At 43.4% G+C, this 11,244-nt stretch overlaps 1 non-coding gene across 1 annotated transcript; it reads left to right on the top strand.

The window, feature by feature from the left end:
• The first annotated feature begins 998 nt into the window (after positions 1-998).
• On the top strand, positions 999-1,073 carry Trnat-ugu. The gene has a single exon. It is a non-coding gene; the product is annotated as a tRNA-Thr (tRNA).
• The last annotated feature ends 10,171 nt before the right edge of the window (positions 1,074-11,244 follow it).

The raw sequence follows: 11,244 nt of genomic DNA, 5'->3' as shown, positions 1-11,244 counted from the left end.
GTTCCTAATCCACATAAACGATTTTGGGGACAATGTGAGCAGCTCTCGTAGACTGTCTTCAGATGATGCTGTCACTTGCGTTCAGCGATTTACGGAATCTATGCGAAATCTAAATGTGAACAGGCTTCCTCCTGAATGTTGGCCCAGATCTTACCAACGAAGACAGGGAGAAGGATATCTGTATGGTGGCAATTGATTCCAAATAATGAAAAGTGCGAAGTCATCCTCATGAGTACTAAAAGGAAACCGCTAAATTTTGGTTACAGAATAAAACACACAAATCTAAAGGCTGTAAATTCAACTAAATACCACGAGTAACTTAAACTGGAACTATCACATACATAATGTAGTGGAGAATGCAAACCAAAGACTGCTTTTTATTGGCAGAAAGAAGATGCAAGAGATCTGCTAAAGAAACTGCCTGCACTATTCTTATCCGTCCTCTTCTGGAGTCTTGCTGATAGGTTTGACGAAGGATATCGAAAAATTTAAAGGACAGCTCATTTTGTATCACCGCGAAATAGGAGAGAGACTGCCAGGATATGATACGCCAATTGGGGTGGCAGTCATTAAGGAAAAGGCGTATCTCGTTGCCTCAGTATCTTCTTATGAGACTTCAATCACAAAGTTTCTCCTCTGAATGTGAAAACATAGGGAATTAAAAGGTGAAATCAAAGCTCGTACAGGAAGATTCATGTGTTCGCTGTTAAAGAGTGAAATGCTAGAGAAATATATACTTATATGGATATGGTGTCTGTTCTTTCGGACATATCCATATAAGTATATAGTTCTGGCAATACCGGCCATGGCCTTCTTCTTCTGTGCGGATGCACACATATTCTCCGAACTCTTACGGGGCTTGCTAAGAATGTCTTCCACGAGTAATGAGTGTGTTGGGGTGGGACACTACGAACGTAGTGTGTGGACACACAAGGTGAGAATGTGGGTCTCGCGGGAGGCGTACGCGAGATAGTCCCTGCAGTCGCACTATTCTCTGTGCACTCGGTGGCTCAGATGGATAGAGCATCTGCTATGTAAGCAGGAGATCCCGGGTTCGAGTCCCGGTCGGGGCACACATTTTCACCTGTCCCCGTTGATATATATCAACGCTCGTCAGCAGCTGAAGGTATTAACTTAATTCTAATTTCGTGTTAGAGAAATAGTCTGATGGTGGTTCGAGGAGCCCTCTGCGAGGCCATTAAGTGTGAACTGCAGAGTAGTGATGTAGATGTAGGTGAATGACTCACAACTAGAGTCGGTTATAGCGTAGAAATGATTGTGAGTAGCGGCGTGCTGGGATATGAAGACGGGGTCTCAAATGGTTCAAATGGCTCTGAGCACTATGGGACTTAACATCTGAGGTCACCTGTCCGCTAGAACTTAGAATTACTTAAACCTAACTAACCTAAGGACATCATACACATCCATGCCCGAGGCAGGATTCGAACCTGCGACCGTAGCGGTCGCGCGGCTCCAGACTGAAGCGCCTAGAACCGCCCGGCCACGCCGGCCGGCAAGACGGGGGTCTCAGTTATGTTCGTATGTAAGGCAAAAGACAGGTTGTGGCTCATTAGCACGGTACTAAAAAAGGGGAGTTGGTCTAAAAAATGAATGCCATACGACAGGCTTGTGCGGTCAGGCCTGACATCCGCTCAAGCTTTTGAGACCCGATCAGGTCAGACTGCCAAGGGACATCTGCTGTATACGAAGGAGGTTGCCAATCGTCACAACTTGTTTGACTGACCACACAGTCTAACAAAAATGTTGAAAACCCTTAGACAGGAGACACTCGAAGAAAGATGCCATACATGTTGTGATAACTTCTTTGGAAACTGCAAATATTCTTCATCCTCCTGCATATCAATCCTGAAGAGATAAAGCGCACAGAATTAGACAAGTAAACATTAGCATAGAGGGGCACAAGCGCTCTCCCCGAAAACTATTTTATATTCCGGGCAAGCCCGCATCTCGTGGTCGTGCGGTAGCGTTCTCGCTTCCCACGCCCGGGTTCCCGGGTTCGATTCCCGGCGGGGTCAGGGATTTTCTCTGCCTCGTGATGGCTGGGTGTTGTGTGCTGTCCTTAGGTTAGTTAGGTTTAAGTAGTTCTAAGTTCTGGGGGACTGATGACCATAGATGTTAAGTCCCATAGTGCTCGGAGCCATTCCATTCCATATATTCCGGGCAACCGCAGCTGTTGAAAGGCGTGATTTTAGGTAGAACTCGGCTTAGGGCTTGTAAAATTGTGATTTATTAAAATACAACCCTCTTCGCGCCTTAAAGCCGCATAATCAGGTGCAACCTACACGGTAAAAAGCAAAGTACAGTGTCAGCATTCTGGCTAATTTTGATTGTTTGTTATGCAATAAAATTCTGCGTCATTCTCATTTGTAAAGCGCTCCTAGTCATGAGTATATGAAGTCCCAGTGTCCACATGGAGAGCTTCCGTTGCGCCAGCCAGCTAGTCTCTCTCTGTCGTTCGCCCGGGCCGCTTTTGCCTAGCCCTGCATTGAGATGCACTGCTGTCACACTGGTAAGACACCGCCACCTAATACGTTCCACATAGTAATTTGCATAGTGCCACAAGTAATCATGTCAGCAGTGAAAATTTTTTATCGCCAATCCGGCCGCTTTTTAAAAACTTTTAGCACTTTCTTTTCTATTTTTAGCTGCAGGCAAATTGTATAGAATGAAACACGTCTTCTTTACCTTTCGTTCGAAGTGGTATTGATGATATTCTCTGAATAGTAAATTTTGTCTAGCAGCGATGGGTATGCCTATGATCTTTTAACGTTTTGATTATATTTTAGGCATTCCTCTATTAATTTTAATACCCACAAAATGTGGTGACACTGCACTTTACTTTTTACCATGTAGGCTGCACCTGATGGCGCGGCTTTAAGCCGCGAAACCAGTTATGTAAGCGGAGTTCTTCCTAACATCAGTACAATAAAAACTACCCTTGCCATCTTCCCAGTCATCCAGTATGGAAGTAGATGTTGAACTTTATGTACTTTTATGATACCATCTAAGGACTCTTATTCATGACGAAGGGATTTCCGAAATCGTCAGACAAAGAATGCAACATACTTGTGGCATTCCGCAAAGGAACGCAGCCAGAATGAACAGTGCTTGTCTGTCCTTTGTACAACAGTCCCAATTTATTGTACACATCATGTTGCCATGTTTTATGAGACTGCTGTGTAGCTGACTGTCTTGTGCTTCTCCGTTATTTTCGAATTTTATACTTCTATTGGGTTTTCTTGGATTCGCTGAGACACTAAGTATTCGTATTTTGTTCCGTAATTCCTTATTGCATATCCTTGGAAACAAATTCTGACAGAAACAATAATAATAAAAATTTACACCCATTAACACAGCTCTTTTTCAACTTCCACTCTGCAAACTACCCAAGATGGGCTCTATTGCTTCAAGTAAGAGGAAGCAGTGGACGTTGTCTTTACTCCCACTTGATCACTCTGGTATTAACGTTCCTTTCCTCACGACTTCTGCAGATATGCACAAGAACTAAGTAGCTCTTTCTAAAACAATATAAATTCTGTGACACAGCAACACTGAAAGAAGAATGCTGTGTATGCAACACAATGGTTAACGCTATGTGCTAAATTTTTTTCCTTCTTTATAACTTACTTTGTATACATGCTTCGTATGCGGATGTAAATTGGTTCATGTAAAACTGTTGTCTTATCTGTAACTGTTCCATTGGCGTGGGAACTGAGATGAAACGTCTGTTGCCTTATACAAGGCCATATCACTTTTATTCAATACTTATAAAAAAATTGGAATCGAGGCAATAGCATCGTTGCACTACCTATTTGGTGGTTTGTGTTGCAGTTACATAATTCCGTAGTGTTACTTAGTTAATGTGCAATATCTTGCTAGCATTCACGTTTAAGACGAAATGCGGTTTAACGCACGAGTGCCAGCATAGTTGCCCCATAACAGCCGCTTTCCTGCTGAGAACAGAACTATCGCACAGCACTCTGCGTGTGTTGTGCGATGCCCATCTCATCAGCCTTCTGGTTTCACAAAGATTGTGAGAGAACTCTTTCATGCTTTTTCGGTGACACGCAATGTTTTGTACGCGTCTAATTTATGACGCGAATCCTACCTTTGAGAAATTAGCTGAATCAGGAAAATACGTACTATAATACTGGTGAAGATTGTGTCTTTATCAGCAGACCATTATGGGTTGGGGTACACTGTATAGTTTTGGAGATTCAGTATGATGGCCTGCGCCCAAGAGTTTTATCTAAGCGAATGGTGTGCGAAGATAAGAGGCTTTGTTCCATGTGAGTCCGCGCTGTCCTTAGAGAGGAGCAGGAGGAGATTAGTGTTTTAACGTCCCGTCGACAACGAAGTCATTAGAGATGGAGCACGAGCTCAGATTAGGGAAGAATGGGGAAGGAAATCGTCTGTGCCCTTTCAAAGGAACCATCCAGGCATTTGCCTGAAGCGATTTAGGGAAATCACGTAAAACCTAAATCAGGATGGCCGGACGCGGGTCTAAACCGTCGTCCTTCCGAATGGGAGTCCAGTACGCTAACCACTGAACCACCTCGCTCGGTTGCCCTTAGAGACTTCTTGTTTTCATGGAACATTGTTATTTTCGAGCTCAGAAGTATTCTTCTGCTTTGAACAAGTACACGTTTGTAATACTCATGGATATGTTGTTGATTTCTTGTCCTTACAATAGTTACAACCTGGAGCTGTTAGTCTCTTCCCCATCTTGTCGCTTGATGGTATTCCATTCGCGACAGATTCACGAACAGGGTAAGCCAGCAAAGAAATTGATTCTATAGACAATGGACTGTAAACTGTAAGTCAACTGTATTCTCGAATTTTAACCACTATGTCATGCGCTCTTGACGTACTGTAATTCTGATTTTTCTTTGACACATAGTTTAAGTGCGCATTTACAGTTTGGGACTGAACCAAGCAAATATTTTTTCGGAAAAACTGAATGAAATATAGAAAAGACTGTGTAGTAAACTTACACTAAACTTGAGCATACTGTCTGTTTTAACTGACTTTAACCTCCGTGAATCAACATCCACTGCCAATAGTTACTTTATTTTAGAGATACATTCAGTAATCACCATACTGCTGTTTTGGTCAGCACCAGAAACATTCGTGCTGTAGGGCTGCGCTAAGCGCTTTAGATTTCTGAGTAAACATCCTTGGGCCTGCAGGCGGTTAAAACGTCTACGATTTTTAATTCGGTCGTTACGTTTATTTGACGTGAAAATATAGTCATTTGACAATTATTTTATTAGTTTTATTATTATCAGATAGAAATACGAAGTGATTTATTTATGGAACCGGGTGCCGTAAAGTATGCAAATAAATTTCGATTTACACCAAGCAACGGCAGAAGTGGTAAGATTAAGGCTGATAGGCTGTATCAGTGATTAATGTTAATGTTCGCTGCCACTGTTGGGCTCCGGCAGCTTTTTTTTTTTTTTACGTTATGGGATTACTGAACAGGCCAGCAGGTACTCCCGTAACGTCACTCGCTGGGAATGGCGACAGCTGCCGTGCACCAGCGCTACGATTAACTGCCGCATTTAGCTTACGCCACCGGTGTTTGTTATTTTTGAGCTAATTACGGCATGTGAATGAGTCCATATTACGCGTCGCAGAGTCTGCTAAACGTTTTGTTACACACGGTACCCTAAAGGGCCAAATGACCGAAGAGCGGAAAAATGTTTATACCACACGTATTTTACGTCACGTTTTCTGAGGAGCAAATATTGTGAAAATCTCACAGCTATCTGCAAAAAGAATGATTTGGGATTAAGATATAGAATATTGTAGTCCACTCTTTCACGTTTCCCTGCTGAAGGATTAAGATTTACATTAGTTTGTGTGTGTGTGTGTGTGTGTGTGTGTGTGTGTGTGTGTGTGTGTGTATTCTGGACAGAACGTGAGACATTCTTGTCGCGAGGAAACAGTACGCACTATCTAGCAATATTTCATAACACGCAATACCAGTACACTTCTACTAGTCGAATCATTGGAACATTAAAAAAACTATTTACTTACTTAACGCTAAAATGAAACCAGAGAGAAAAGGAATAGGGTGACATAACGTTTGTTGCGTTTGTGGTGAAGGAGGACGAGATTTTCAATTTATAATGTAGACCACTACCAAAGAGACTGCTATCCAAATTTTTCGGTGGAAAAGTAGCTCCAAGTGTGCTGTGCCGACAGTCTTCGCCAAGGTATTTACCACATTTCTCATTTCCTTATACGAATCAGCTGAATACAGGGACAGATTCCTAATTAAAAAAAATAGGCTGATCTGTTGCCTAGTCCGTATTTCTGATCTGTCTTTGATGACATCGACATCAACGGGACGTCAAACATCATTTCTTCTTTGTGCTGCACAGCTCTTCCCAGGAGCTCTCAAACGCACCCGTATTTACTTTAAGGTACGAATGACGAATGGAAAAAGTTTTCACGAACATTTATGAAATGTTAGGTATTTCCTATTCACATGGAACTTCATACAATCTGTCAGTAAAACGAACGTCTTCTCTCTAGGGATTCCCATTTGATTTGACGGAGGATTTCCATAATACTCGCGTGTTGATCTAACCTATAGGTAACAAACCAAACTTCGATGTCGTCCTTAAATTTAACCTGGCTCTGCTCCAAACACTCGAGCAGTACTCAATAAAGGGTCGCAAAAGTGTTTTATACCTGGACTCCTTTACAGATGAACTGCACTTACAGCTGCCCTTGACCAGAATTCTCCCAATGAACCGAAGTCGATAGTTCACCTCCCCTACGACTGACTTTACGTGCTCATTCCATTTCACGTCGTTTTGCATCGTTACGCCTAGATATTAAACTGATATGACTATGTCAAGGAGCACACCATTAATACTCTATTCGAACATTATAGGATTGTTTTTCCTACTCGTGTGCATTAGCTTATTTGCTGTGGACCACTGCTACGTATGTAGCTCTGTCATACCTATCTGCCACACCTAAGCTGAAATTTTCTTACAGTTCGAACACTTGGCAATAATGCAAAGTTCCTTGTTTTTAGCAATACTGAATACCCGGTGTTGCCTGTGTATGTATTTATTCCGTCTCCTCGTCCCCCATTTCTCTTTCCTCACCTCTCTGACAATCAAGAGGACCCCCTCTTCTTTTACCCTCTCTATGCCTTCTCTGTCCGTCACCTCTTTCGCATCTCTGTCCATCTCCACCTTCACCTCCTCTCTATCCACCTCATCCTCCCCCTCTCTCTGCACATCTAGCACCCCCACTCTCCTCCCGTGTGTGTCCATCTCCTTTACCCTTGCTTTCTCTCATTCCTCTCCTGCCTCTTTCTTCTCTGTCCATCACCTCCACCGCAATAAAACGTTGGTGGCTCTTAGGCGCACAGTTTTTCTTTCTATATAATAAATAGCATGTGGATCAAGTTAGGTTGAAATTAGTCCAGGGAATAAGGAAGAGCTTTTTACCCTTCAACTGCATACTCACATGTCAGAGATATTTCAAAATACACACATCAAAAAAAGTTTTGCATTACCTTGGTTCCGAGAGATCCGGAAATTGTACAGAAAATTAGTCAACATAAACGTCGTCTCCGTCCTTTTTATTGCTCGTGACAACCACACATTGCATGTTGTACCGCCATACAGCGAGACTTTCAGAGGGTCCAGATTGCTGTACACACCGGTACCTCTAATACCCAGTGGCACGTCCTCTTGCACTGATGCATGCCTGTATTCGTCGTGGCTACTATCCACAAGAAGTTCATCAAGGCACTGTTGGTCCAGATTGTCCCACTCCTCAACAACAATTCTGGTTGGTAGGTCACGTCGTCCATAAACAGCCCTTTTAATCTATCCCAGGCATGTTCGATAGGGCTCATGTCCGGGACAAATGCTGGCCACTCTAGTCGAGCGATGCCGTTATCCTGAAGGAAGTCATTCGCAAGATGTGCACGATGGGGGCGCGAATTGTCGTCCATGAAGACGAATGCCTCGCCAGTCTGCCGATACCGTTGCACTATCGGTCAGAGGATGGCATTCACGTATCGTACAGCCGTTACGGCGCCTTCCATGACCACCAGCGGCGTACGTCGGCCCCACATAATGCCACCATAAAACAGCAGGGAACCTCCAACTTGTTGCACTCGCTGCGCAGTGTGTCTAAGGCATTCAGCCTGACCGGGTTGCCTCGAAACACGTCTCCGACGATTGTCTGCTCGAAGGCATATGCGACACTCATCGGTAAAGAGAACGAGGTGCCAATCCTGAGCAGTTCATTCGGCATGCTGTTGAGCCCATTTGTACCGCGCTGCATGGTGTCGTGGTTGCAAAGATGGACCTCGCCATGGACGTCGGGAGTGCAGTTGTACATCATGCAGCCTCTTACACAAAGTTTGAGTCGTAACACGACGTCCTGTGGCTGCATGAAAAGCATTAGTCAACATGGTGGCGTTGCTGTCAGGGTTCTTCCGAGCCGTAATCGGTAGGTAGCGGTCATCCACTGCAGTGGTAGCCCTTGGACGGCCTGAGCGAAGCATGTCATCGACAGTTCCTGTATTTCTATAACTCCTCCACATCCGAACAACATCGCTTTGGTTCACTCTGAGACGCCTGGACACTTCGCTTGTTGAGAGCCCTTCCTGGCACAAAGTAAGAAAGCGGACGCGATCGAACCGCGGTATTGGCCGTCTAGCCATGGTTGAACTACAGACAACGTGAGGCGTGTACCTCCTTCCTGGTGGAATGACTGAAACTGACAGGATGTCGGCCCCCCTCCGTCTAATAGTCGCTGCTCATGCATGTTTGTTTACATCTTTGGGCGGATTTGGTTCAAATGGTTCAAATGGCTCTGAGCACTACGGGACTTAACTACTGAGGTCATCAGTCCCCTAGAACTTAGAACTACTTAAACCTAACTAACCTAAGGACATCACACACATCCATGCCCGAGGCAGGATTCGAACCTGCGCTTAGAACCGCACGGCCACACCGGCCGGTAGGGCGGATTTAGTGACATCTCTGAACAGTCAAAGGGAGTGTGCTTGTGATACAACGTCCAGAGACAACGTCTATCTTCAGGTATTCTGGGAACCGGCGTAATGCAAAACTTTTTTTGATGTGTGTGTTTAACATATTTCAAACGTACTTGTACACACCTTTCACCTATAGCTCTAGCAAATTCGTCCTGAAGTTCCTTTTTCACGCAGCTCAATGTTTATGACTTCTTATTCCTGAAATATATGTCGTAGAATTATATAATTTTGCAGGTATATTCTCTGGTACATGTGAATATTGTCTGAAAAAGTGTCGCTAATGTTATCAGCAGTAAAGAAGTGATGAATTAAAATGTCGTGCCTGATGCGGAAGTTTTACTGGATGAACTGAGGAAATGTAATAAGCGATAAACGTTTTCCCTTTCATCATTCTGTGGTGGTCTCAGCGAAAAAAAGTTAAGTTTATCGTTAATCTCATTTGTCCTACTCCTCACTACTTTCCTCTTTCTTTGGTTTCCTCCACTTCATATTCTATGCTCACTAGATTGGTCACTCCACTCAAAAGATCTTCCTTACTTTCAGTGAGGATAACACTGTCAGCGAATCTTATCATTGATATCATTTCACTCTGAATTTTAACGCCACTTTTGAAACTTTTTTTTATTTCAGTCAGTGCTCCTTTCTTATTGTCCGTTCTTGGTCCTTGTACATATTGTACGTAACCCGTCTGTCGCTATAAGTAAGACATATTTTTTCTAGAATTACGAATATCTCGCGATATTTTACGTTGTACGTAAGTAGTAATCAAAACTTTTATTTTCATATTGTTGTGTCACGTCTTACACAAAACGATCCCTAGCATTGGCAAAATGTGGTATGTAGGAACTTAAGCATATTGGATACATTGTTAGTCAGGTATCAATGTTCTAGACAGTCCGTTGCAGCATGTCGCCGGCCGGTTCGAGAATCATTCCTCGCTCGTTGCATCCAGTGCGTCCGGAACATAAGACCATAAGATGTTACTCAAGATCCTTAAAGGTCCTTCTGCCCAGGCTAACTTGCATTCAGCTAACGAATTCGAGATACCGAAGTTCCCTGACACAATGCTTGAACAATGTGTGACTCTACTTTTGATATCCCAAAAGGATCAGTAAGATTAAATCACGTTGTTAAGTTTGTCAGTCAGCTCTTCGCGGTCCCTAGTAGCTCGCCTATGAAATGCACTAACGAACCAAATGCGTGATGCATATAAAATACTCATCGATATCATAGCGCCCGAAGTACATACCGTCACATGTTGTAAGAACAGGCTTTAATGTATTCTACAGTTGCATATAACTTACCGCTTTCATGGTGTAACAAAGAATGCGTGGACCCACCACGAATATTTCATTACACAATGACGTGTTTGAAGTTCAGAAATTTCTGCGCGACGACTCCAACAACATTCTGTTTGTGGCTTACTGACGAAGGAGACGGATTCATCTGACCATAACTGTTGCTTAAGATCCCCAAATGTCCTTCTACCCATGCTAATTTGCGTTCAGCAAACAATGTGTGATTCTAATGGTCTTCAACTGATCGTACAGCAGCGTTATTGGGTCACATACGAATCGAAGTGGCACGTAAGTGTCGAGTGTGATAACTCTCCTGGGACGTTTGGTTTCGTAGTATGGTTTTGCTGAGCTACATAAGCTTCTTAATAGTTTCCACATCCAGTGTCACGTTTCTCCCTTTTAAACATACCGAGTGATCAAAAAGTCAGTATAAATTTGAAAACGTAATAAACCACGTAATAATGTAGATAGGTAAAAATTGACACAAACGCTTGGAATGACATGGGGTTTCATTAGAACAAAAAAAAAACGAAGTTCACAAAATGTCTGACAGATGGCGCTGGACAGCAAAACGTCAGTGACTGCGCATGACAATCGTGTATGAAAGGAGCTGTAATGAGAGAGAGAATCAGATGCGCCAGCTGTCGCAGCATGTTCACGTTACCTGAAAAGGCACTTTTAGTGAAGCTGTATTATCAGAATGGGGAATGTGCTAGTTCAGCGTTACGATCCTATCGCCATAGGAAGGGGATTCGAACGGGTAAAGGTCCGTTGACAAATGCAGCTGTGGCGAGAATGATTTCGAAGTTCGAAGCCACGGGTTGTTTAGACGATAGACCCCGTAGTGGCCGACCGAGCACAAGGCGTAATGCTGCTGACACAGTT

The sequence above is a fragment of the Schistocerca piceifrons genome, chromosome 4 (assembly GCF_021461385.2).
Source record: "Schistocerca piceifrons isolate TAMUIC-IGC-003096 chromosome 4, iqSchPice1.1, whole genome shotgun sequence".
NCBI lineage: Eukaryota > Metazoa > Arthropoda > Insecta > Orthoptera > Acrididae > Schistocerca > Schistocerca piceifrons.
The sequence above is the reverse complement of the archived record's forward strand: the minus strand, read 5'-3'. Positions and strand labels throughout refer to the sequence as shown.